The 26,690-nt window shown below is 41.4% G+C and overlaps 23 non-coding genes across 23 annotated transcripts; all 23 read right to left on the reverse strand.

The window, feature by feature from the left end:
- Positions 1-418: 418 nt before the first annotated feature.
- Positions 419-490, reverse strand: trnaq-uug (transfer RNA glutamine (anticodon UUG)). The gene has a single exon. It is a non-coding gene; the product is annotated as a tRNA-Gln (tRNA).
- Positions 491-1,711: 1,221 nt separating this feature from the next.
- trnaq-cug (transfer RNA glutamine (anticodon CUG)) lies at positions 1,712-1,783 on the reverse strand. Its single transcript has one exon. It is a non-coding gene; the product is annotated as a tRNA-Gln (tRNA).
- A 583-nt stretch (positions 1,784-2,366) lies between these two features.
- trnaq-uug (transfer RNA glutamine (anticodon UUG)) lies at positions 2,367-2,438 on the reverse strand. Its single transcript has one exon. It is a non-coding gene; the product is annotated as a tRNA-Gln (tRNA).
- Positions 2,439-4,321: 1,883 nt separating this feature from the next.
- Positions 4,322-4,393, reverse strand: trnaq-uug (transfer RNA glutamine (anticodon UUG)). Its single transcript has one exon. It is a non-coding gene; the product is annotated as a tRNA-Gln (tRNA).
- Positions 4,394-5,614: 1,221 nt separating this feature from the next.
- trnaq-cug (transfer RNA glutamine (anticodon CUG)) lies at positions 5,615-5,686 on the reverse strand. Its single transcript has one exon. It is a non-coding gene; the product is annotated as a tRNA-Gln (tRNA).
- A 2,530-nt stretch (positions 5,687-8,216) lies between these two features.
- trnaq-uug (transfer RNA glutamine (anticodon UUG)) lies at positions 8,217-8,288 on the reverse strand. Its single transcript has one exon. It is a non-coding gene; the product is annotated as a tRNA-Gln (tRNA).
- Positions 8,289-9,509: 1,221 nt separating this feature from the next.
- trnaq-cug (transfer RNA glutamine (anticodon CUG)) lies at positions 9,510-9,581 on the reverse strand. Its single transcript has one exon. It is a non-coding gene; the product is annotated as a tRNA-Gln (tRNA).
- A 583-nt stretch (positions 9,582-10,164) lies between these two features.
- trnaq-cug (transfer RNA glutamine (anticodon CUG)) lies at positions 10,165-10,236 on the reverse strand. Its single transcript has one exon. It is a non-coding gene; the product is annotated as a tRNA-Gln (tRNA).
- Positions 10,237-11,457: 1,221 nt separating this feature from the next.
- trnaq-cug (transfer RNA glutamine (anticodon CUG)) lies at positions 11,458-11,529 on the reverse strand. The gene has a single exon. It is a non-coding gene; the product is annotated as a tRNA-Gln (tRNA).
- Positions 11,530-12,112: 583 nt separating this feature from the next.
- On the reverse strand, positions 12,113-12,184 carry trnaq-uug (transfer RNA glutamine (anticodon UUG)). Its single transcript has one exon. It is a non-coding gene; the product is annotated as a tRNA-Gln (tRNA).
- A 1,221-nt stretch (positions 12,185-13,405) lies between these two features.
- On the reverse strand, positions 13,406-13,477 carry trnaq-cug (transfer RNA glutamine (anticodon CUG)). Its single transcript has one exon. It is a non-coding gene; the product is annotated as a tRNA-Gln (tRNA).
- A 583-nt stretch (positions 13,478-14,060) lies between these two features.
- trnaq-uug (transfer RNA glutamine (anticodon UUG)) lies at positions 14,061-14,132 on the reverse strand. Its single transcript has one exon. It is a non-coding gene; the product is annotated as a tRNA-Gln (tRNA).
- A 1,230-nt stretch (positions 14,133-15,362) lies between these two features.
- On the reverse strand, positions 15,363-15,434 carry trnaq-uug (transfer RNA glutamine (anticodon UUG)). The gene has a single exon. It is a non-coding gene; the product is annotated as a tRNA-Gln (tRNA).
- Positions 15,435-16,664: 1,230 nt separating this feature from the next.
- Positions 16,665-16,736, reverse strand: trnaq-uug (transfer RNA glutamine (anticodon UUG)). Its single transcript has one exon. It is a non-coding gene; the product is annotated as a tRNA-Gln (tRNA).
- Positions 16,737-17,957: 1,221 nt separating this feature from the next.
- trnaq-cug (transfer RNA glutamine (anticodon CUG)) lies at positions 17,958-18,029 on the reverse strand. The gene has a single exon. It is a non-coding gene; the product is annotated as a tRNA-Gln (tRNA).
- A 583-nt stretch (positions 18,030-18,612) lies between these two features.
- trnaq-uug (transfer RNA glutamine (anticodon UUG)) lies at positions 18,613-18,684 on the reverse strand. Its single transcript has one exon. It is a non-coding gene; the product is annotated as a tRNA-Gln (tRNA).
- A 1,221-nt stretch (positions 18,685-19,905) lies between these two features.
- On the reverse strand, positions 19,906-19,977 carry trnaq-cug (transfer RNA glutamine (anticodon CUG)). Its single transcript has one exon. It is a non-coding gene; the product is annotated as a tRNA-Gln (tRNA).
- A 583-nt stretch (positions 19,978-20,560) lies between these two features.
- Positions 20,561-20,632, reverse strand: trnaq-uug (transfer RNA glutamine (anticodon UUG)). Its single transcript has one exon. It is a non-coding gene; the product is annotated as a tRNA-Gln (tRNA).
- Positions 20,633-21,862: 1,230 nt separating this feature from the next.
- On the reverse strand, positions 21,863-21,934 carry trnaq-uug (transfer RNA glutamine (anticodon UUG)). The gene has a single exon. It is a non-coding gene; the product is annotated as a tRNA-Gln (tRNA).
- Positions 21,935-23,164: 1,230 nt separating this feature from the next.
- On the reverse strand, positions 23,165-23,236 carry trnaq-uug (transfer RNA glutamine (anticodon UUG)). Its single transcript has one exon. It is a non-coding gene; the product is annotated as a tRNA-Gln (tRNA).
- A 1,221-nt stretch (positions 23,237-24,457) lies between these two features.
- On the reverse strand, positions 24,458-24,529 carry trnaq-uug (transfer RNA glutamine (anticodon UUG)). Its single transcript has one exon. It is a non-coding gene; the product is annotated as a tRNA-Gln (tRNA).
- Positions 24,530-25,112: 583 nt separating this feature from the next.
- Positions 25,113-25,184, reverse strand: trnaq-uug (transfer RNA glutamine (anticodon UUG)). The gene has a single exon. It is a non-coding gene; the product is annotated as a tRNA-Gln (tRNA).
- Positions 25,185-26,405: 1,221 nt separating this feature from the next.
- On the reverse strand, positions 26,406-26,477 carry trnaq-cug (transfer RNA glutamine (anticodon CUG)). The gene has a single exon. It is a non-coding gene; the product is annotated as a tRNA-Gln (tRNA).
- Between the last annotated feature and the right edge of the window lie 213 nt (positions 26,478-26,690).

Raw genomic sequence — 26,690 nt, forward strand, 5'->3', positions numbered from 1 at the left:
TCTCAAATAGCTGTTTCTGTTTCACACTGTTCATCACAGCGTGTACTTCAGTCTTGCCAGGTAAATGTGCGTTGGCATTGCTATGCATTCATGGAAAATGCTTGGCATGAAAAGAAAATGCAACTTTTTGTTGAGTGCAATCCATGCTCTGCGTGCATTTCAAAAGGCGTTGCTTTTATTCCTCTTGCGAAGTGCATATTGCACAGATAATCTCAGCACACATTGTGCAGGCAAAGGTAGCATGAAACAGCAAACTAATTTCTACTCTGCTGATTGGAACAGGTAACTGTCGGTTGAACACACGATTTGTAAACTCGACTTGCAGATCAAGCATCAATGACAAAGTCAACAAAACTGCCAAATAGCAGCCTTCTACATGCTTGTTCCAAATTTTCAGCAGTTGGGACAACAAACATTCAGGTTCCACCGAGATTTGAACTCGGATCGCTGGATTCAAAGTCCAGAGTGCTCACCATTACACCATGGAACCAACTATGCCAAAACATTTGAAAGCTTTCTCAAAATCTGCCAAATCAATTCCAACATTACACTTTGGATTGTCCTTTTTACATTCACAGCATCAATTTCACCTCTTTACGGTCTGTTAATTATCAATGCAGAGCAATTCACACAGATGCCGTTGAGGCAATGGATTCTCATAATATCTGTTTCTGTTTCACACTGTTCAGCACAGATTGTACTTCAGTCTTGGCAGGTAAAACGTGCGTTGGCATTGCAATGCATTCATGCAAAATGCTTGGCATGAAAAGAAAATGCAACGTTTTGTTGAGTGCAAACCATGTACTGCATGCATTTCAAAAGGCGTTGCATTTATTCATCCTGAGGAATGCATATTGCACAGATAATCTCAGCACACATTATGCAGCATGAAACAGCAAACTAATTTTTCCTCTGCTGATTGGAACAGGGAACTGCCGGTTGAACACACGATTTGAAAACTCGACTTGCAGATCAAGCATCAATGTCAAAGGCAACAAAACTGCAAACCTGCAGTTTTTTACTTGTTTGACCTGAATTTTCAGCAGCTGGGACAACAAACATTCAGGCTCCCCTGAGATTTGAACGAGGATTGCTAGAGTTTAGAGTCCAGAGTGATCACCATTTCACCATGGAATCAACTACGGTCGTCCATTTGAAACATTCCTCAAAATGTACAAAATCAACTCCAACATTACACTTTGGATTGATATTTTTGCATTCACAGCGTCAGTTTCACCTATTTACGGTCTGTTAATTATCGATGCAGAGCAATTCACACAGATGCCGTTGAGGCTATGGGTTCTCAAATAGCTGTTTCTGTTTCAAACTGTTCAGCACAGATTGTACTTCAGTCTTGCCAGGTAAAACGTGTGTTAGCATTGCAATGCATTCATGCAAAATGCTTGGCATGAAAAGAAAATGCAACGTTTTGTTGAGTGCAATCCATGCATTTCAAAAGGCATTGCGTTTATTCATGCTGCGGAGTGCATATTGCACAGATAATCTCAGCACACATTGTGCAGGCAAAGGCAGCATTAAACAGCAAACTAATTTCTACTCTGCTGATTGGAACAGGTAACTGCCGGTTGAACACACGATTTGAAAACTCGACTTGCAGATCAAGCATCAATGACAAAGGCAACAAAACTGCCAAACAGCAGCCTTCTGCATGCTTGGTCCAAATTTTCAGCAGCTGGGACAACAAACATTCAGGTTCCACCGAGATTTGAACTCGGCTCGCTGGATTCAGAGTCCAGAGTGCTCACCATTACACCATGGAACCAACTATGCCAAAACATTTGAAAGCTTTCTCAAAATCTGCCAAATCAATTCCAACATGACACTTTGGATTGTCCTTTTTGCATTCACAGCGTCAGTTTCACCTCTTTACGCTCTGTTAATTATCGATGCAGAGCAATTCACACAGATGCCGTTGAGGCAATGGCTTTTCAAATAGCTGTTTCTGTTTCACACTGTTCATCACAGCTTGTACTTCAGTCTTGCCAGGTAAAACGTGCATTGGCATTGCAATGCATTCATGCATAATGCTTGGCATGAAAAGAAAATGCAACGTTTTGTTGAGTGCAAACCATGTACTGCATGCATTTCAAAAGGCGTTGCTTTTATTCCTCTTGCGAAGTGCATATTGCACAGATAATCTCAGCACACATTGTGCAGGCAAAGGTAGCATGAAACAGCAAACTAATTTCTACTCTGCTGATTGGAACAGGTAACTGCCGGTTGAACACACGATTTGAAAACTCGACTTGCAGATCAAGCATCAATGACAAAGTCAACAAAACTGCCAAACAGCAGCCTTCGACATGCTTGGTCCAAATTTTCAGCAGTTGGGACAACAAACATTCAGGTTTCACCGAGATTTGAACTCAGATTGCTGGATTCAAAGTCCAGAGTGCTCACCATTACACCATGGAACCAACTATGCCAAAACATTTGAAAGCTTTCTCAAAATCTGCCAAATCAATGCCAACATTACACTTTGGATTGTCCTTTTTGCATTCACAGCGTCAGTTTCACCTCTTTACGCTCTGTTAATTATCGATGCAGAGCAATTCACACAGATGCCGTTGAGGCAATGGCTTCTCAAATAGCTGTTTCTGTTTCACACTGTTCATCACAGCTTGTACTTCAGTCTTGCCAGGTAAATGTGCGTTGGCATTGCAATGCATTCATGCAAAATGCTTGGCATGAAAAGAAAATGCAACTTTTTGTTGAGTGCAATCCATGCTCTGCGTGCATTTCAAAAGGCGTTGCTTTTATTCCTCTTGCAAAGTGCATATTGCACAGATAATCTCAGCACACATTGTGCAGGCAAAGGTAGCATGAAACAGCAAACTAATTTCTACTCTGCTGATTGGAACAGGTAACTGCCGGTTGAACACACGATTTGAAAACTCGACTTGCAGATCAAGCATCAATGTCAAAGGCAACAAAACTGCAAACCTGCAGTTTTTTACTTGTTTGACCTGAATTTCCAGCAGCTGGGACAACAAACATTCAGGCTCCCCTGAGATTTGAACGAGGATTGCTAGAGTTTAGAGTCCAGAGTGATCACCATTTCACCATGGAATCAACTACGGTCGTCCATTTGAAACATTCCTCAAAATGTACAAAATCAACTCCAACATTACACTTTGGATTGAAATTTTTGCATTCACAGCGTCAGTTTCACCTATTTACGGTCTGTTAATTATCGATGCAGAGCAATTCACACAGATGCCATTGAGGCTATGGGTTCTCAAATAGCTGTTTCTGTTTCAAACTGTTCAGCACAGATTGTACTTCAGTCTTGCCAGGTAAATCGTGTGTTAGCATTGCAATGCATTCATGCAAAATGCTTGGCATGAAAAGAAAATGCAACGTTTTGTTGAGTGCAATCCATGCATTTCAAAAGGCATTGCATTTATTCATGCTGCGGAGTGCATATTGCACAGATAATCTCAGCACACATTGTGCAGGCAAAGGCAGCATTAAACAGCAAACTAATTTCTACTCTGCTGATTGGAACAGGTAACTGCCGGTTGAACACACGATTTGAAAACTCGACTTGCAGATCAAGCATCAATGACAAAGGCAACAAAACTGCCAAACAGCAGCCTTCTACATGCTTGGTCCAAATTTTCAGCAGCTGGGACAACAAACATTCAGGTTCCACCGAGATTTGAACTCAGATCGCTGGACTCAGAGTTCAGAGTGCTCACCATTACACCATGGAACCAACTATGCCAAAACATTTGAAAGCTTTCTCAAAATCTGCCAAATCAATTCCAACATTACACTTTGGATTGTCCTTTTTGCATTCACAGCGTCAGTTTCACCTCTTTACGCTCTGTTAATTATCGATGCAGAGCAATTCACACAGATGCCGTTGAGGCAATGGCTTCTCAAATAGCTGTTTCTGTTTCACACTGTTCATCACAGCGTGTACTTCAGTCTTGCCAGGTAAATGTGCGTTGGCATTGCTATGCATTCATGGAAAATGCTTGGCATGAAAAGAAAATGCAACTTTTTGTTGAGTGCAATCCATGCTCTGCGTGCATTTCAAAAGGCGTTGCTTTTATTCCTCTTGCGAAGTGCATATTGCACAGATAATCTCAGCACACATTGTGCAGGCAAAGGTAGCATGAAACAGCAAACTAATTTCTACTCTGCTGATTGGAACAGGTAACTGTCGGTTGAACACACGATTTGTAAACTCGACTTGCAGATCAAGCATCAATGACAAAGTCAACAAAACTGCCAAATAGCAGCCTTCTACATGCTTGTTCCAAATTTTCAGCAGTTGGGACAACAAACATTCAGGTTCCACCGAGATTTGAACTCGGATCGCTGGATTCAAAGTCCAGAGTGCTCACCATTACACCATGGAACCAACTATGCCAAAGCATTTGAAAGCTTTCTCAAAATCTGCCAAATCAATTCCAACATTACACTTTGGATTGTCCTTTTTACATTCACAGCATCAATTTCACCTCTTTACGGTCTGTTAATTATCAATGCAGAGCAATTCACACAGATGCCGTTGAGGCAATGGATTCTCATAATATCTGTTTCTGTTTCACACTGTTCAGCACAGATTGTACTTCAGTCTTGGCAGGTAAAACGTGCGTTGGCATTGCAATGCATTCATGCAAAATGCTTGGCATGAAAAGAAAATGCAACGTTTTGTTGAGTGCAAACCATGTACTGCATGCATTTCAAAAGGCGTTGCATTTATTCATCCTGAGGAATGCATATTGCACAGATAATCTCAGCACACATTATGCAGCATGAAACAGCAAACTAATTTTTCCTCTGCTGATTGGAACAGGGAACTGCCGGTTGAACACACGATTTGAAAACTCGACTTGCAGATCAAGCATCAATGTCAAAGGCAACAAAACTGCAAACCTGCAGTTTTTTACTTGTTTGACCTGAATTTTCAGCAGCTGGGACAACAAACATTCAGGCTCCCCTGAGATTTGAACGAGGATTGCTAGAGTTTAGAGTCCAGAGTGATCACCATTTCACCATGGAATCAACTACGGTCGTCCATTTGAAACATTCCTCAAAATGTACAAAATCAACTCCAACATTACACTTTGGATTGATATTTTTGCATTCACAGCGTCAGTTTCACCTATTTACGGTCTGTTAATTATCGATGCAGAGCAATTCACACAGATGCCGTTGAGGCTATGGGTTCTCAAATAGCTGTTTCTGTTTCAAACTGTTCAGCACAGATTGTACTTCAGTCTTGCCAGGTAAAACGTGTGTTAGCATTGCAATGCATTCATGCAAAATGCTTGGCATGAAAAGAAAATGCAACGTTTTGTTGAGTGCAATCCATGCATTTCAAAAGGCATTGCGTTTATTCATGCTGCGGAGTGCATATTGCACAGATAATCTCAGCACACATTGTGCAGGCAAAGGCAGCATTAAACAGCAAACTAATTTCTACTCTGCTGATTGGAACAGGTAACTGCCGGTTGAACACACGATTTGAAAACTCGACTTGCAGATCAAGCATCAATGACAAAGGCAACAAAACTGCCAAACAGCAGCCTTCTGCATGCTTGGTCCAAATTTTCAGCAGCTGGGACAACAAACATTCAGGTTCCACCGAGATTTGAACTCGGCTCGCTGGATTCAGAGTCCAGAGTGCTCACCATTACACCATGGAACCAACTATGCCAAAACATTTGAAAGCTTTCTCAAAATCTGCCAAATCAATTCCAACATGACACTTTGGATTGTCCTTTTTGCATTCACAGCGTCAGTTTCACCTCTTTACGCTCTGTTAATTATCGATGCAGAGCAATTCACACAGATGCCGTTGAGGCAATGGCTTCTCAAATAGCTGTTTCTGTTTCACACTGTTCATCACAGCTTGTACTTCAGTCTTGCCAGGTAAAACGTGCATTGGCATTGCAATGCATTCATGCATAATGCTTGGCATGAAAAGAAAATGCAACGTTTTGTTGAGTGCAAACCATGTACTGCATGCATTTCAAAAGGCGTTGCTTTTATTCCTCTTGCGAAGTGCATATTGCACAGATAATCTCAGCACACATTGTGCAGGCAAAGGTAGCATGAAACAGCAAACTAATTTCTACTCTGCTGATTGGAACAGGTAACTGCCGGTTGAACACACGATTTGAAAACTCGACTTGCAGATCAAGCATCAATGACAAAGTCAACAAAACTGCCAAACAGCAGCCTTCGACATGCTTGGTCCAAATTTTCAGCAGTTGGGACAACAAACATTCAGGTTTCACCGAGATTTGAACTCGGATCGCTGGATTTAAAGTCCAGAGTGCTCACCATTACACCATGGAACCAACTATGCCAAAACATTTGAAAGCTTTCTCAAAATCTGCCAAATCAATTCCAACATTACACTTTGGATTGTCCTTTTTACATTCACAGCATCAATTTCACCTCTTTACGGTCTGTTAATTATCAATGCAGAGCAATTCACACAGATGCCGTTGAGGCAATGGATTCTCATAATATCTGTTTCTGTTTCACACTGTTCAGCACAGATTGTACTTCAGTCTTGGCAGGTAAAACGTGCGTTGGCATTGAAATGCATTCATGCAAAATGCTTGGCATGAAAAGAAAATGCAACGTTTTGTTGAGTGCAAACCATGTACTGCATGCATTTCAAAAGGCGTTGCATTTATTCATCCTGAGGAATGCATATTGCACAGATAATCTCAGCACACATTATGCAGCATGAAACAGCAAACTAATTTTTCCTCTGCTGATTGGAACAGGGAACTGCCGGTTGAACACACGATTTGAAAACTCGACTTGCAGATCAAGCATCAATGTCAAAGGCAACAAAACTGCAAACCTGCAGTTTTTTACTTGTTTGACCTGAATTTCCAGCAGCTGGGACAACAAGCATTCAGGCTCCCCTGAGATTTGAACGAGGATTGCGAGAGTTTAGAGTCCAGAGTGCTCACCATTTCACCATGGAATCAACTAGGGTCGCCCATTTGAAACATTCCTCAAAATCTACAAAATCAACTCCAACATTACACTTTGGATTGATATTTTTGCATTCACAGCGTCAGTTCCACCTATTTACGGTCTGTTAATTTCGATGCAGAGCAATTCACACAGATGCCGTTGAGGCTATGGGTTCTCAAATAGCTGTTTCTGTTTCAAACTGTTCAGCACAGATTGTACTTCAGTCTTGCCAGGTAAAACGTGTGTTAGCATTGCAATGCATTCATGCAAAATGCTTGGCATGAAAAGAAAATGCAACGTTTTGTTGAGTGCAATCCATGCATTTCAAAAGGCATTGCGTTTATTCATGCTGCGGAGTGCATATTGCACAGATAATCTCAGCACACATTGTGCAGGCAAAGGCAGCATTAAACAGCAAACTAATTTCTACTCTGCTGATTGGAACAGGTAACTGCCGGTTGAACACACGATTTGAAAACTCGACTTGCAGATCAAGCATCAATGACAAAGGCAACAAAACTGCCAAACAGCAGCCTTCTGCATGCTTGGTCCAAATTTTCAGCAGCTGGGACAACAAACATTCAGGTTCCACCAAAATTTGAACTCGGCTCGCTGGATTCAGAGTCCAGAGTGCTCACCATTACACCATGGAACCAACTATGCCAAAACATTTGAAAGCTTTCTCAAAATCTGCCAAATCAATTCCAACATTACACTTTGGATTGTCCTTTTTGCATTCACAGCGTCAGTTTCACCTCTTTACGCTCTGTTAATTATCGATGCAGAGCAATTCACACAGATGCCGTTGAGGCAATGGCTTCTCAAATAGCTGTTTCTGTTTCACACTGTTCATCACAGCTTGTACTTCAGTCTTGCCAGGTAAAACGTGCATTGGCATTGCAATGCATTCATGCATAATGCTTGGCATGAAAAGAAAATGCAACGTTTTGTTGAGTGCAAACCATGTACTGCATGCATTTCAAAAGGCGTTGCTTTTATTCCTCTTGCGAAGTGCATATTGCACAGATAATCTCAGCACACATTGTGCAGGCAAAGGTAGCATGAAACAGCAAACTAATTTCTACTCTGCTGATTGGAACAGGTAACTGCCGGTTGAACACACGATTTGAAAACTCGACTTGCAGATCAAGCATCAATGACAAAGTCAACAAAACTGCCAAACAGCAGCCTTCTACATGCTTGTTCCAAATTTACAGCAGTTGGGACAACAAACATTCAGGTTTCACCGAAATTTGAACTCGGATCGCTGGATTCAAAGTCCAGAGTGCTCACCATTACACCATGGAACCAACTATGCCAAAACATTTGAAAGCTTTCTCAAAATCTGCCAAATCAATTCCAACATTACACTTTGGATTGTCCTTTTTACATTCACAGCATCAATTTCACCTCTTTACGGTCTGTTAATTATCAATGCAGAGCAATTCACACAGATGCCGTTGAGGCAATGGATTCTCATAATATCTGTTTCTGTATCACACTGTTCAGCACAGATTGTACTTCAGTCTTGGCAGGTAAAACGTGCGTTGGCATTGCAATGCATTCATGCAAAATGCTTGGCATGAAAAGAAAATGCAACGTTTTGTTGAGTGCAAACCATGTACTGCATGCATTTCAAAAGGCGTTGCATTTATTCATCCTGAGGAATGCATATTGCACAGATAATCTCAGCACACATTATGCAGCATGAAACAGCAAACTAATTTTTCCTCTGCTGATTGGAACAGGGAACTGCCGGTTGAACACACGATTTGAAAACTCGACTTGCAGATCAAGCATCAATGTCAAAGGCAACAAAACTGCAAACCTGCAGTTTTTTACTTGTTTGACCTGAATTTCCAGCAGCTGGGACAACAAGCATTCAGGCTCCCCTGAGATTTGAACCAGGATTGCTAGAGTTTAGAGTCCAGAGTGCTCACCATTTCACCATGGAATCAACTACGGTCGCCCATTTGAAACATTCCTCAAAATCTACAAAATCAACTCCAACATTACACTTTGGATTGATATTTTTGCATTCACAGCGTCAGTTCCACCTATTTACGGTCTGTTAATTATCGATGCAGAGCAATTCACACAGATGCCGTTGAGGCTATGGGTTCTCAAATAGCTGTTTCTGTTTCAAACTGTTCAGCACAGATTGTACTTCAGTCTTGCCAGGTAAAACGTGTGTTAGCATTGCAATGCATTCATGCAAAATGCTTGGCATTAAAAGAAAATGCAACGTTTTGTTGAGTGCAATCCATGCATTTCAAAAGGCATTGCGTTTATTCATGCTGCGGAGTGCATATTGCACAGATAATCTCAGCACACATTGTGCAGGCAAAGGCAGCATTAAACAGCAAACTAATTTCTACTCTGCTGATTGGAACAGGTAACTGCCGGTTGAACACACGATTTGAAAACTCGACTTGCAGATCAAGCATCAATGACAAAGGCAACAAAACTGCCAAACAGCAGCCTTCTGCATGCTTGGTCCAAATTTTCAGCAGCTGGGACAACAAACATTCAGGTTCCACCGAGATTTGAACTCGGCTCGCTGGATTCAGAGTCCAGAGTGCTCACCATTACACCATGGAACCAACTATGCCAAAATATTTGAAAGCTTTCTCAAAATCTGCCAAATCAATTCCAACATTACACTTTGGATTGTCCTTTTTGCATTCACAGCGTCAGTTTCACCTCTTTACGCTCTGTTAATTATCGATGCAGAGCAATTCACACAGATGCCGTTGAGGCAATGGCTTCTCAAATAGCTGTTTCTGTTTCACACTGTTCATCACAGCTTGTACTTCAGTCTTGCCAGGTAAAACGTGCATTGGCATTGCAATGCATTCATGCATAATGCTTGGCATGAAAAGAAAATGCAACGTTTTGTTGAGTGCAAACCATGTACTGCATGCATTTCAAAAGGCGTTGCTTTTATTCCTCTTGCGAAGTGCATATTGCACAGATAATCTCAGCACACATTGTGCAGGCAAAGGTAGCATGAAACAGCAAACTAATTTCTACTCTGCTGATTGGAACAGGTAACTGCCGGTTGAACACACGATTTGAAAACTCGACTTGCAGATCAAGCATCAATGACAAAGGCAACAAAACTGCCAAACAGCAGCCTTCTGCATGCTTGGTCCAAATTTTCAGCAGCTGGGACAACAAACATTCAGGTTCCACCGAGATTTGAACTCGGCTCGCTGGATTCAGAGTCCAGAGTGCTCACCATTACACCATGGAACCAACTATGCCAAAACATTTGAAAGCTTTCTCAAAATCTGCCAAATCAATTCCAACATTACACTTTGGATTGTCCTTTTTACATTCACAGCATCAATTTCACCTCTTTACGGTCTGTTAATTATCAATGCAGAGCAATTCACACAGATGCCGTTGAGGCAATGGATTCTCATAATATCTGTTTCTGTATCACACTGTTCAGCACAGATTGTACTTCAGTCTTGGCAGGTAAAACGTGCGTTGGCATTGCAATGCATTCATGCAAAATGCTTGGCATGAAAAGAAAATGCAACGTTTTGTTGAGTGCAAACCATGTACTGCATGCATTTCAAAAGGCGTTGCATTTATTCATCCTGAGGAATGCATATTGCACAGATAATCTCAGCACACATTATGCAGCATGAAACAGCAAACTAATTTTTCCTCTGCTGATTGGAACAGGGAACTGCCGGTTGAACACACGATTTGAAAACTCGACTTGCAGATCAAGCATCAATGTCAAAGGCAACAAAACTGCAAACCTGCAGTTTTTTACTTGTTTGACCTGAATTTCCAGCAGCTGGGACAACAAGCATTCAGGCTCCCCTGAGATTTGAACGAGGATTGCTAGAGTTTAGAGTCCAGAGTGCTCACCATTTCACCATGGAATCAACTACGGTCGCCCATTTGAAACATTCCTCAAAATCTACAAAATCAACTCCAACATTACACTTTGGATTGATATTTTTGCATTCACAGCGTCAGTTCCACCTATTTACGGTCTGTTAATTATCGATGCAGAGCAATTCACACAGATGCCGTTGAGGCTATGGGTTCTCAAATAGCTGTTTCTGTTTCAAACTGTTCAGCACAGATTGTACTTCAGTCTTGCCAGGTAAAACGTGTGTTAGCATTGCAATGCATTCATGCAAAATGCTTGGCATGAAAAGAAAATGCAACGTTTTGTTGAGTGCAATCCATGCATTTCAAAAGGCATTGCGTTTATTCATGCTGCGGAGTGCATATTGCACAGATAATCTCAGCACACATTGTGCAGGCAAAGGCAGCATTAAACAGCAAACTAATTTCTACTCTGCTGATTGGAACAGGTAACTGCCGGTTGAACACACGATTTGAAAACTCGACTTGCAGATCAAGCATCAATGACAAAGGCAACAAAACTGCCAAACAGCAGCCTTCTGCATGCTTGGTCCAAATTTTCAGCAGCTGGGACAACAAACATTCAGGTTCCACCGAGATTTAAACTCGGCTCGCTGGATTCAGAGTCCAGAGTGCTCACCATTACACCATGGAACCAACTATGCCAAAACATTTGAAAGCTTTCTCAAAATCTGCCAAATCAATTCCAACATTACACTTTGGATTGTCCTTTTTGCATTCACAGCGTCAGTTTCACCTCTTTACGCTCTGTTAATTATCGATGCAGAGCAATTCACACAGATGCCGTTGAGGCAATGGCTTCTCAAATAGCTGTTTCTGTTTCACACTGTTCATCACAGCTTGTACTTCAGTCTTGCCAGGTAAAACGTGCATTGGCATTGCAATGCATTCATGCATAATGCTTGGCATGAAAAGAAAATGCAACGTTTTGTTGAGTGCAAACCATGTACTGCATGCATTTCAAAAGGCGTTGCTTTTATTCCTCTTGCGAAGTGCATATTGCACAGATAATCTCAGCACACATTGTGCAGGCAAAGGTAGCATGAAACAGCAAACTAATTTCTACTCTGCTGATTGGAACAGGTAACTGCCGGTTGAACACACGATTTGAAAACTCGACTTGCAGATCAAGCATCAATGACAAAGTCAACAAAACTGCCAAACAGCAACCTTCTACATGCTTGTTCCAAATTTTCAGCAGTTGGGACAACAAACATTCAGGTTTCACCGAGATTTGAACTCGGATCGCTGGATTCAAAGTCCAGAGTGCTCACCATTACACCATGGAACCAACTATGCCAAAACATTTGAAAGCTTTCTCAAAATCTGCCAAATCAATTCCAACATTACACTTTGGATTGTCCTTTTTACATTCACAGCATCAATTTCACCTCTTTACGGTCTGTTAATTATCAATGCAGAGCAATTCACACAGATGCCGTTGAGGCAATGGATTCTCATAATATCTGTTTCTGTATCACACTGTTCAGCACAGATTGTACTTCAGTCTTGGCAGGTAAAACGTGCGTTGGCATTGCAATGCATTCATGCAAAATGCTTGGCATGAAAAGAAAATGCAACGTTTTGTTGAGTGCAAACCATGTACTGCATGCATTTCAAAAGGCGTTGCATTTATTCATCCTGAGGAATGCATATTGCACAGATAATCTCAGCACACATTATGCAGCATGAAACAGCAAACTAATTTTTCCTCTGCTGATTGGAACAGGGAACTGCCGGTTGAACACACGATTTGAAAACTCGACTTGCAGATCAAGCATCAATGTCAAAGGCAACAAAACTGCAAACCTGCAGTTTTTTACTTGTTTGACCTGAATTTCCAGCAGCTGGGACAACAAGCATTCAGGCTCCCCTGAGATTTGAACGAGGATTGCTAGAGTTTAGAGTCCAGAGTGCTCACCATTTCACCATGGAATCAACTACGGTCGCCCATTTGAAACATTCCTCAAAATCTACAAAATCAACTCCAACATTACACTTTGGATTGATATTTTTGCATTCACAGCGTCAGTTCCACCTATTTACGGTCTGTTAATTATCGATGCAGGGCAATTCACACAGATGCCGTTGAGACTATGGGTTCTCAAATAGCTGTTTCTGTTTCAAACTGTTCAGCACAGATTGTACTTCAGTCTTGCCAGGTAAAACGTGTGTTAGCATTGCAATGCATTCATGCAAAATGCTTGGCATGAAAAGAAAATGCAACGTTTTGTTGAGTGCAATCCATGCATTTCAAAAGGCATTGCGTTTATTCATGCTGCGGAGTGCATATTGCACAGATAATCTCAGCACACATTGTGCAGGCAAAGGCAGCATTAAACAGCAAACTAATTTCTACTCTGCTGATTGGAACAGGTAACTGCCGGTTGAACACACGATTTGAAAACTCGACTTGCAGATCAAGCATCAATGACAAAGGCAACAAAACTGCCAAACAGCAGCCTTCTGCATGCTTGGTCCAAATTTTCAGCAGCTGGGACAACAAACATTCAGGTTCCACCGAGATTTGAACTCGGCTCGCTGGATTCAGAGTCCAGAGTGCTCACCATTACACCATGGAACCAACTATGCCAAAACATTTGAAAGCTTTCTCAAAATCTGCCAAATCAATTCCAACATGACACTTTGGATTGTCCTTTTTGCATTCACAGCGTCAGTTTCACCTCTTTACGCTCTGTTAATTATCGATGCAGAGCAATTCACACAGATGCCGTTGAGGCAATGGCTTCTCAAATAGCTGTTTCTGTTTCACACTGTTCATCACAGCTTGTACTTCAGTCTTGCCAGGTAAAACGTGCATTGGCATTGCAATGCATTCATGCATAATGCTTGGCATGAAAAGAAAATGCAACGTTTTGTTGAGTGCAAACCATGTACTGCATGCATTTCAAAAGGCGTTGCTTTTATTCCTCTTGCGAAGTGCATATTGCACAGATAATCTCAGCACACATTGTGCAGGCAAAGGTAGCATGAAACAGCAAACTAATTTCTACTCTGCTGATTGGAACAGGTAACTGCCGGTTGAACACACGATTTGAAAACTCAACTTGCAGATCAAGCATCAATGACAAAGTCAACAAAACTGCCAAACAGCAGCCTTCTACATGCTTGGTCCAAATTTTCAGCAGTTGGGACAACAAACATTCAGGTTTCACCGAGATTTGAACTCGGATCGCTGGATTCAAAGTCCAGAGTGCTCACCATTACACCATGGAACCAACTATCCCAAAACATTTGAAAGCTTTCTCAAAATCTGCCAAATCAATTCCAACATTACACTTTGGATTGTCCTTTTTACATTCACAGCATCAATTTCACCTCTTTACGGTCTGTTAATTATCAATGCAGAGCAATTCACACAGATGCCGTTGAGGCAATGGATTCTCATAATATCTGTTTCTGTTTCACACTGTTCAGCACAGATTGTACTTCAGTCTTGGCAGGTAAAACGTGCGTTGGCATTGAAATGCATTCATGCAAAATGCTTGGCATGAAAAGAAAATGCAACGTTTTGTTGAGTGCAAACCATGTACTGCATGCATTTCAAAAGGCGTTGCATTTATTCATCCTGAGGAATGCATATTGCACAGATAATCTCAGCACACATTATGCAGCATGAAACAGCAAACTAATTTTTCCTCTGCTGATTGGAACAGGGAACTGCCGGTTGAACACACGATTTGAAAACTCGACTTGCAGATCAAGCATCAATGTCAAAGGCAACAAAACTGCAAACCTGCAGTTTTTTACTTGTTTGACCTGAATTTCCAGCAGCTGGGACAACAAGCATTCAGGCTCCCCTGAGATTTGCACGAGGATTGCTAGAGTTTAGAGTCCAGAGTGCTCACCATTTCACCATGGAATCAACTACGGTCGCCCATTTGAAACATTCCTCAAAATCTACAAAATCAACTCCAACATTACACTTTGGATTGATATTTTTGCATTCACAGCGTCAGTTCCACCTATTTACGGTCTGTTAATTATCGATGCAGAGCAATTCACACAGATGCCGTTGAGGCTATGGGTTCTCAAATAGCTGTTTCTGTTTCAAACTGTTCAGCACAGATTGTACTTCAGTCTTGCCAGGTAAAACGTGTGTTAGCATTGCAATGCATTCATGCATAATGCTTGGCATGAAAAGAAAATGCAACGTTTTGTTGAGTGCAAACCATGTACTGCATGCATTTCAAAAGGCGTTGCTTTTATTCCTCTTGCGAAGTGCATATTGCACAGATAATCTCAGCACACATTGTGCAGGCAAAGGTAGCATGAAACAGCAAACTAATTTCTACTCTGCTGATTGGAACAGGTAACTGCCGGTTGAACACACGATTTGAAAACTCAACTTGCAGATCAAGCATCAATGACAAAGTCAACAAAACTGCCAAACAGCAGCCTTCTACATGCTTGGTCCAAATTTTCAGCAGTTGGGACAACAAACATTCAGGTTTCACCGAGATTTGAACTCGGATCGCTGGATTCAAAGTCCAGAGTGCTCACCATTACACCATGGAACCAACTATCCCAAAACATTTGAAAGCTTTCTCAAAATCTGCCAAATCAATTCCAACATTACACTTTGGATTGTCCTTTTTACATTCACAGCATCAATTTCACCTCTTTACGGTCTGTTAATTATCAATGCAGAGCAATTCACACAGATGCCGTTGAGGCAATGGATTCTCATAATATCTGTTTCTGTTTCACACTGTTCAGCACAGATTGTACTTCAGTCTTGGCAGGTAAAACGTGCGTTGGCATTGAAATGCATTCATGCAAAATGCTTGGCATGAAAAGAAAATGCAACGTTTTGTTGAGTGCAAACCATGTACTGCATGCATTTCAAAAGGCGTTGCATTTATTCATCCTGAGGAATGCATATTGCACAGATAATCTCAGCACACATTATGCAGCATGAAACAGCAAACTAATTTTTCCTCTGCTGATTGGAACAGGGAACTGCCGGTTGAACACACGATTTGAAAACTCGACTTGCAGATCAAGCATCAATGTCAAAGGCAACAAAACTGCAAACCTGCAGTTTTTTACTTGTTTGACCTGAATTTCCAGCAGCTGGGACAACAAGCATTCAGGCTCCCCTGAGATTTGCACGAGGATTGCTAGAGTTTAGAGTCCAGAGTGCTCACCATTTCACCATGGAATCAACTACGGTCGCCCATTTGAAACATTCCTCAAAATCTACAAAATCAACTCCAACATTACACTTTGGATTGATATTTTTGCATTCACAGCGTCAGTTCCACCTATTTACGGTCTGTTAATTATCGATGCAGAGCAATTCACACAGATGCCGTTGAGGCTATGGGTTCTCAAATAGCTGTTTCTGTTTCAAACTGTTCAGCACAGATTGTACTTCAGTCTTGCCAGGTAAAACGTGTGTTAGCATTGCAATGCATTCATGCATAATGCTTGGCATGAAAAGAAAATGCAACGTTTTGTTGAGTGCAAACCATGTACTGCATGCATTTCAAAAGGCGTTGCTTTTATTCCTCTTGCGAAGTGCATATTGCACAGATAATCTCAGCACACATTGTGCAGGCAAAGGTAGCATGAAACAGCAAACTAATTTCTACTCTGCTGATTGGAACAGGTAACTGCCGGTTGAACACACGATTTGAAAACTCGACTTGCAGATCAAGCATCAATGACAAAGTCAACAAAACTGCCAAACAGCAGCCTTCTACATGCTTGTTCCAAATTTTCAGCAGTTGGGACAACAAACATTCAGGTTTCACCGAGATTTGAACTCGGATCGCTGGATTCAAAGTCCAGAGTGCTCACCATTACACCATGGAACCAACTATGCCAAAACATTTGAAAGCTTTCTCAAAATCTGCCAAATCAATTCCAACATTACACTTTGGATTGTCCTTTTTACATTCACAGCATCAATTTCACCTCTTTACGGTCTGTTAATTATCAATGCAGAGCAATTCACACAGATGCCGTTGAGGCAATGGATTCTCATAATATCTGTTTCTGTATCACACTGTTCAGCACAGATTGTACTTCAGTCTTGGCAGGTAAAACGTGCGTTGGCATTGCAATGCATTCATGCAAAATGCTTGGCATGAAAAGAAAATGCAACGTTTTGTTGAGTGCAAACCATGTACTGCATGCATTTCAAAAGGCGTTGCATTTATTCATCCTGAGGAATGCATATTGCACAGATAATCTCAGCACACATTATGCAGCATGAAACAGCAAACTAATTTTTCCTCTGCTGATTGGAACAGGGAACTGCCGGTTGAACACACGATTTGAAAACTCGACTTGCAGATCAAGCATCAATGTCAAAGGCAACAAAACTGCAAACCTGCAGTTTTTTACTTGTTTGACCTGAATTTCCAGCAGCTGGGACAACAAGCATTCAGGCTCCCCTGAGATTTGAACCAGGATTGCTAGAGTTTAGAGTCCAGAGTGCTCACCATTTCACCATGGAATCAACTACGGTCGCCCATTTGAAACATTCCTCAAAATCTACAAAATCAACTCCAACATTACACTTTGGATTGATATTTTTGCATTCACAGCGTCAGTTCCACCTATTTACGGTCTGTTAATTATCGATGCAGAGCAATTCACACAGATGCCGTTGAGGCTATGGGTTCTCAAATAGCTGTTTCTGTTTCAAACTGTTCAGCACAGATTGTACTTCAGTCTTGCCAGGTAAAACGTGTGTTAGCATTGCAATGCATTCATGCAAAATGCTTGGCATGAAAAGAAAATGCAACGTTTTGTTGAGTGCAATCCATGCATTTCAAAAGGCATTGCGTTTATTCATGCTGCGGAGTGCATATTGCACAGATAATCTCAGCACACATTGTGCAGGCAAAGGCAGCATTAAACAGCAAACTAATTTCTACTCTGCTGATTGGAACAGGTAACTGCCGGTTGAACACACGATTTGAAAACTCGACTTGCAGATCAAGCATCAATGACAAAGGCAACAAAACTGCCAAACAGCAGCCTTCTGCATGCTTGGTCCAAATTTTCAGCAGCTGGGACAACAAACATTCAGGTTCCACCGAGATTTAAACTCGGCTCGCTGGATTCAGAGTCCAGAGTGCTCACCATTACACCATGGAACCAACTATGCCAAAACATTTGAAAGCTTTCTCAAAATCTGCCAAATCAATTCCAACATTACACTTTGGATTGTCCTTTTTGCATTCACAGCGTCAGTTTCACCTCTTTACGCTCTGTTAATTATCGATGCAGAGCAATTCACACAGATGCCGTTGAGGCAATGGCTTCTCAAATAGCTGTTTCTGTTTCACACTGTTCATCACAGCTTGTACTTCAGTCTTGCCAGGTAAAACGTGCATTGGCATTGCAATGCATTCATGCATAATGCTTGGCATGAAAAGAAAATGCAACGTTTTGTTGAGTGCAAACCATGTACTGCATGCATTTCAAAAGGCGTTGCTTTTATTCCTCTTGCGAAGTGCATATTGCACAGATAATCTCAGCACACATTGTGCAGGCAAAGGTAGCATGAAACAGCAAACTAATTTCTACTCTGCTGATTGGAACAGGTAACTGCCGGTTGAACACACGATTTGAAAACTCGACTTGCAGATCAAGCATCAATGACAAAGTCAACAAAACTGCCAAACAGCAACCTTCTACATGCTTGTTCCAAATTTTCAGCAGTTGGGACAACAAACATTCAGGTTTCACCGAGATTTGAACTCGGATCGCTGGATTCAAAGTCCAGAGTGCTCACCATTACACCATGGAACCAACTATGCCAAAACATTTGAAAGCTTTCTCAAAATCTGCCAAATCAATTCCAACATTACACTTTGGATTGTCCTTTTTACATTCACAGCATCAATTTCACCTCTTTACGGTCTGTTAATTATCAATGCAGAGCAATTCACACAGATGCCGTTGAGGCAATGGATTCTCATAATATCTGTTTCTGTATCACACTGTTCAGCACAGATTGTACTTCAGTCTTGGCAGGTAAAACGTGCGTTGGCATTGCAATGCATTCATGCAAAATGCTTGGCATGAAAAGAAAATGCAACGTTTTGTTGAGTGCAAACCATGTACTGCATGCATTTCAAAAGGCGTTGCATTTATTCATCCTGAGGAATGCATATTGCACAGATAATCTCAGCACACATTATGCAGCATGAAACAGCAAACTAATTTTTCCTCTGCTGATTGGAACAGGGAACTGCCGGTTGAACACACGATTTGAAAACTCGACTTGCAGATCAAGCATCAATGTCAAAGGCAACAAAACTGCAAACCTGCAGTTTTTTACTTGTTTGACCTGAATTTCCAGCAGCTGGGACAACAAGCATTCAGGCTCCCCTGAGATTTGAACGAGGATTGCTAGAGTTTAGAGTCCAGAGTGCTCACCATTTCACCATGGAATCAACTACGGTCGCCCATTTGAAACATTCCTCAAAATCTACAAAATCAACTCCAACATTACACTTTGGATTGATATTTTTGCATTCACAGCGTCAGTTCCACCTATTTACGGTCTGTTAATTATCGATGCAGGGCAATTCACACAGATGCCGTTGAGACTATGGGTTCTCAAATAGCTGTTTCTGTTTCAAACTGTTCAGCACAGATTGTACTTCAGTCTTGCCAGGTAAAACGTGTGTTAGCATTGCAATGCATTCATGCAAAATGCTTGGCATGAAAAGAAAATGCAACGTTTTGTTGAGTGCAATCCATGCATTTCAAAAGGCATTGCGTTTATTCATGCTGCGGAGTGCATATTGCACAGATAATCTCAGCACACATTGTGCAGGCAAAGGCAGCATTAAACAGCAAACTAATTTCTACTCTGCTGATTGGAACAGGTAACTGCCGGTTGAACACACGATTTGAAAACTCGACTTGCAGATCAAGCATCAATGACAAAGGCAACAAAACTGCCAAACAGCAGCCTTCTGCATGCTTGGTCCAAATTTTCAGCAGCTGGGACAACAAACATTCAGGTTCCACCGAGATTTGAACTCGGCTCGCTGGATTCAGAGTCCAGAGTGCTCACCATTACACCATGGAACCAACTATGCCAAAACATTTGAAAGCTTTCTCAAAATCTGCCAAATCAATTCCAACATGACACTTTGGATTGTCCTTTTTGCATTCACAGCGTCAGTTTCACCTCTTTACGCTCTGTTAATTATCGATGCAGAGCAATTCACACAGATGCCGTTGAGGCAATGGCTTCTCAAATAGCTGTTTCTGTTTCACACTGTTCATCACAGCTTGTACTTCAGTCTTGCCAGGTAAAACGTGCATTGGCATTGCAATGCATTCATGCATAATGCTTGGCATGAAAAGAAAATGCAACGTTTTGTTGAGTGCAAACCATGTACTGCATGCATTTCAAAAGGCGTTGCTTTTATTCCTCTTGCGAAGTGCATATTGCACAGATAATCTCAGCACACATTGTGCAGGCAAAGGTAGCATGAAACAGCAAACTAATTTCTACTCTGCTGATTGGAACAGGTAACTGCCGGTTGAACACACGATTTGAAAACTCAACTTGCAGATCAAGCATCAATGACAAAGTCAACAAAACTGCCAAACAGCAGCCTTCTACATGCTTGGTCCAAATTTTCAGCAGTTGGGACAACAAACATTCAGGTTTCACCGAGATTTGAACTCGGATCGCTGGATTCAAAGTCCAGAGTGCTCACCATTACACCATGGAACCAACTATCCCAAAACATTTGAAAGCTTTCTCAAAATCTGCCAAATCAATTCCAACATTACACTTTGGATTGTCCTTTTTACATTCACAGCATCAATTTCACCTCTTTACGGTCTGTTAATTATCAATGCAGAGCAATTCACACAGATGCCGTTGAGGCAATGGATTCTCATAATATCTGTTTCTGTTTCACACTGTTCAGCACAGATTGTACTTCAGTCTTGGCAGGTAAAACGTGCGTTGGCATTGAAATGCATTCATGCAAAATGCTTGGCATGAAAAGAAAATGCAACGTTTTGTTGAGTGCAAACCATGTACTGCATGCATTTCAAAAGGCGTTGCATTTATTCATCCTGAGGAATGCATATTGCACAGATAATCTCAGCACACATTATGCAGCATGAAACAGCAAACTAATTTTTCCTCTGCTGATTGGAACAGGGAACTGCCGGTTGAACACACGATTTGAAAACTCGACTTGCAGATCAAGCATCAATGTCAAAGGCAACAAAACTGCAAACCTGCAGTTTTTTACTTGTTTGACCTGAATTTCCAGCAGCTGGGACAACAAGCATTCAGGCTCCCCTGAGATTTGCACGAGGATTGCTAGAGTTTAGAGTCCAGAGTGCTCACCATTTCACCATGGAATCAACTACGGTCGCCCATTTGAAACATTCCTCAAAATCTACAAAATCAACTCCAACATTACACTTTGGATTGATATTTTTGCATTCACAGCGTCAGTTCCACCTATTTACGGTCTGTTAATTATCGATGCAGAGCAATTCACACAGATGCCGTTGAGGCTATGGGTTCTCAAATAGCTGTTTCTGTTTCAAACTGTTCAGCACAGATTGTACTTCAGTCTTGCCAGGTAAAACGTGTGTTAGCATTGCAATGCATTCATGCATAATGCTTGGCATGAAAAGAAAATGCAACGTTTTGTTGAGTGCAAACCATGTACTGCATGCATTTCAAAAGGCGTTGCTTTTATTCCTCTTGCGAAGTGCATATTGCACAGATAATCTCAGCACACATTGTGCAGGCAAAGGTAGCATGAAACAGCAAACTAATTTCTACTCTGCTGATTGGAACAGGTAACTGCCGGTTGAACACACGATTTGAAAACTCAACTTGCAGATCAAGCATCAATGACAAAGTCAACAAAACTGCCAAACAGCAGCCTTCTACATGCTTGGTCCAAATTTTCAGCAGTTGGGACAACAAACATTCAGGTTTCACCGAGATTTGAACTCAGATCGCTGGATTCAAAGTCCAGAGTGCTCACCATTACACCATGGAACCAACTATGCCAAAACATTTGAAAGCTTTCTCAAAATCTGCGAAATCAATTCCAACATTACACTTTGGATTGTCCTTTTTACATTCACAGCATCAATTTCACCTCTTTACGGTCTGTTAATTATCAATGCAGAGCAATTCACACAGATGCCGTTGAGGCAATGGATTCTCATAATATCTGTTTCTGTTTCACACTGTTCAGCACAGATTGTACTTCAGTCTTGGCAGGTAAAACGTGCGTTGGCATTGAAATGCATTCATGCAAAATGCTTGGCATGAAAAGAAAATGCAACGTTTTGTTGAGTGCAAACCATGTACTGCATGCATTTCAAAAGGCGTTGCATTTATTCATCCTGAGGAATGCATATTGCACAGATAATCTCAGCACACATTATGCAGCATGAAACAGCAAACTAATTTTTCCTCTGCTGATTGGAACAGGGAACTGCCGGTTGAACACACGATTTGAAAACTCGACTTGCAGATCAAGCATCAATGTCAAAGGCAACAAAACTGCAAACCTGCAGTTTTTTACTTGTTTGACCTGAATTTCCAGCAGCTGGGACAACAAGCATTCAGGCTCCCCTGAGATTTGCACGAGGATTGCTAGAGTTTAGAGTCCAGAGTGCTCACCATTTCACCATGGAATCAACTACGGTCGCCCATTTGAAACATTCCTCAAAATCTACAAAATCAACTCCAACATTACACTTTGGATTGATATTTTTGCATTCACAGCGTCAGTTCCACCTATTTACGGTCTGTTAATTATCGATGCAGAGCAATTCACACAGATGCCGTTGAGGCTATGGGTTCTCAAATAGCTGTTTCTGTTTCAAACTGTTCAGCACAGATTGTACTTCAGTCTTGCCAGGTAAAACGTGTGTTAGCATTGCAATGCATTCATGCATAATGCTTGGCATGAAAAGAAAATGCAACGTTTTGTTGAGTGCAAACCATGTACTGCATGCATTTCAAAAGGCGTTGCTTTTATTCCTCTTGCGAAGTGCATATTGCACAGATAATCTCAGCACACATTGTGCAGGCAAAGGTAGCATGAAACAGCAAACTAATTTCTACTCTGCTGATTGGAACAGGTAACTGCCGGTTGAACACACGATTTGAAAACTCAACTTGCAGATCAAGCATCAATGACAAAGTCAACAAAACTGCCAAACAGCAGCCTTCTACATGCTTGGTCCAAATTTTCAGCAGTTGGGACAACAAACATTCAGGTTTCACCGAGATTTGAACTCGGATCGCTGGATTCAAAGTCCAGAGTGCTCACCATTACACCATGGAACCAACTATCCCAAAACATTTGAAAGCTTTCTCAAAATCTGCCAAATCAATTCCAACATTACACTTTGGATTGTCCTTTTTACATTCACAGCATCAATTTCACCTCTTTACGGTCTGTTAATTATCAATGCAGAGCAATTCACACAGATGCCGTTGAGGCAATGGATTCTCATAATATCTGTTTCTGTTTCACACTGTTCAGCACAGATTGTACTTCAGTCTTGGCAGGTAAAACGTGCGTTGGCATTGAAATGCATTCATGCAAAATGCTTGGCATGAAAAGAAAATGCAACGTTTTGTTGAGTGCAAACCATGTACTGCATGCATTTCAAAAGGCGTTGCATTTATTCATCCTGAGGAATGCATATTGCACAGATAATCTCAGCACACATTATGCAGCATGAAACAGCAAACTAATTTTTCCTCTGCTGATTGGAACAGGGAACTGCCGGTTGAACACACGATTTGAAAACTCGACTTGCAGATCAAGCATCAATGTCAAAGGCAACAAAACTGCAAACCTGCAGTTTTTTACTTGTTTGACCTGAATTTCCAGCAGCTGGGACAACAAGCATTCAGGCTCCCCTGAGATTTGCACGAGGATTGCTAGAGTTTAGAGTCCAGAGTGCTCACCATTTCACCATGGAATCAACTACGGTCGCCCATTTGAAACATTCCTCAAAATCTACAAAATCAACTCCAACATTACACTTTGGATTGATATTTTTGCATTCACAGCGTCAGTTCCACCTATTTACGGTCTGTTAATTATCGATGCAGAGCAATTCACACAGATGCCGTTGAGGCTATGGGTTCTCAAATAGCTGTTTCTGTTTCAAACTGTTCAGCACAGATTGTACTTCAGTCTTGCCAGGTAAAACGTGTGTTAGCATTGCAATGCATTCATGCATAATGCTTGGCATGAAAAGAAAATGCAACGTTTTGTTGAGTGCAATCCATGCATTTCAAAAGGCATTGCGTTTATTCATGCTGCGGAGTGCATATTGCACAGATAATCTCAGCACACATTGTGCAGGCAAAGGCAGCATTAAACAGCAAACTAATTTCTACTCTGCTGATTGGAACAGGTAACTGCCGGTTGAACACACGATTTGAAAACTCGACTTGCAGATCAAGCATCAATGACAAAGGCAACAAAACTGCCAAACAGCAGCCTTCTACATGCTTGGTCCAAATTTTCAGCAGTTGGGACAACAAACATTCAGGTTTCACCGAGATTTGAACTCGGATCGCTGGATTCAAAGTCCAGAGTGCTCACCATTACACCATGGAACCAACTATGCCAAAACATTTGAAAGCTTTCTCAAAATCTGCCAAATCAATTCCAACATTACACTTTGGATTGTCCTTTTTGCATTCACAGCGTCAGTTTCACCTCTTTACGCTCTGTTAATTATCGATGCAGAGCAATTCACACAGATGCCGTTGAGGCAATGGCTTCTCAAATAGCTGTTTCTGTTTCACACTGTTCATCACAGCTTGTACTTCAGTCTTGCCAGGTAAAACGTGCATTGGCATTGCAATGCATTCATGCATAATGCTTGGCATGAAAAGAAAATGCAACGTTTTGTTGAGTGCAAACCATGTACTGCATGCATTTCAAAAGGCGTTGCTTTTATTCCTCTTGCGAAGTGCATATTGCACAGATAATCTCAGCACACATTGTGCAGGCAAAGGTAGCATGAAACAGCAAACTAATTTCTACTCTGCTGATTGGAACAGGTAACTGCCGGTTGAACACACGATTTGAAAACTCAACTTGCAGATCAAGCATCAATGACAAAGTCAACAAAACTGCCAAACAGCAGCCTTCTACATGCTTGGTCCAAATTTTCAGCAGTTGGGACAACAAACATTCAGGTTTCACCGAGATTTGAACTCGGATCGCTGGATTCAAAGTCCAGAGTGCTCACCATTACACCATGGAACCAACTATGCCAAAACATTTGAAAGCTTTCTCAAAATCTGCGAAATCAATTCCAACATTACACTTTGGATTGTCCTTTTTACATTCACAGCATCAATTTCACCTCTTTACGGTCTGTTAATTATCAATGCAGAGCAATTCACACAGATGCCGTTGAGGCAATGGATTCTCATAATATCTGTTTCTGTTTCACACTGTTCAGCACAGATTGTACTTCAGTCTTGGCAGGTAAAACGTGCGTTGGCATTGAAATGCATTCATGCAAAATGCTTGGCATGAAAAGAAAATGCAACGTTTTGTTGAGTGCAAACCATGTACTGCATGCATTTCAAAAGGCGTTGCATTTATTCATCCTGAGGAATGCATATTGCACAGATAATCTCAGCACACATTATGCAGCATGAAACAGCAAACTAATTTTTCCTCTGCTGATTGGAACAGGGAACTGCCGGTTGAACACACGATTTGAAAACTCGACTTGCAGATCAAGCATCAATGTCAAAGGCAACAAAACTGCAAACCTGCAGTTTTTTACTTGTTTGACCTGAATTTCCAGCAGCTGGGACAACAAGCATTCAGGCTCCCCTGAGATTTGAACGAGGATTGCTAGAGTTTAGAGTCCAGAGTGCTCACCATTTCACCATGGAATCAACTACGGTCGCCCATTTGAAACATTCCTCAAAATCTACAAAATCAACTCCAACATTACACTTTGGATTGATATTTTTGCATTCACAGCGTCAGTTCCACCTATTTACGGTCTGTTAATTATCGATGCAGAGCAATTCACACAGATGCCGTTGAGGCTATGGGTTCTCAAATAGCTGTTTCTGTTTCAAACTGTTCAGCACAGATTGTACTTCAGTCTTGCCAGGTAAAACGTGTGTTAGCATTGCAATGCATTCATGCAAAATGCTTGGCATGAAAAGAAAATGCAACGTTTTGTTGAGTGCAATCCATGCATTTCAAAAGGCATTGCGTTTATTCATGCTGCGGAGTGCATATTGCACAGATAATCTCAGCACACATTGTGCAGGCAAAGGCAGCATTAAACAGCAAACTAATTTCTACTCTGCTGATTGGAACAGGTAACTGCCGGTTGAACACACGATTTGAAAACTCGACTTGCAGATCAAGCATCAATGACAAAGGCAACAAAACTGCCAAACAGCAGCCTTCTGCATGCTTGGTCCAAATTTTCAGCAGCTGGGACAACAAACATTCAGGTTCCACCGAGATTTGAACTCGGCTCGCTGGATTCAGAGTCCAGAGTGCTCACCATTACACCATGGAACCAACTATGCCAAAACATTTGAAAGCTTTCTCAAAATCTGCCAAATCAATTCCAACATTACACTTTGGATTGTCCTTTTTGCATTCACAGCGTCAGTTTCACCTCTTTACGCTCTGTTAATTATCGATGCAGAGCAATTCACACAGATGCCGTTGAGGCAATGGCTTCTCAAATAGCTGTTTCTGTTTCACACTGTTCATCACAGCTTGTACTTC

Source organism: Pristiophorus japonicus, unplaced genomic scaffold (assembly GCF_044704955.1).
Source record: "Pristiophorus japonicus isolate sPriJap1 unplaced genomic scaffold, sPriJap1.hap1 HAP1_SCAFFOLD_99, whole genome shotgun sequence".
Lineage (NCBI taxonomy): Eukaryota > Metazoa > Chordata > Chondrichthyes > Pristiophoridae > Pristiophorus > Pristiophorus japonicus.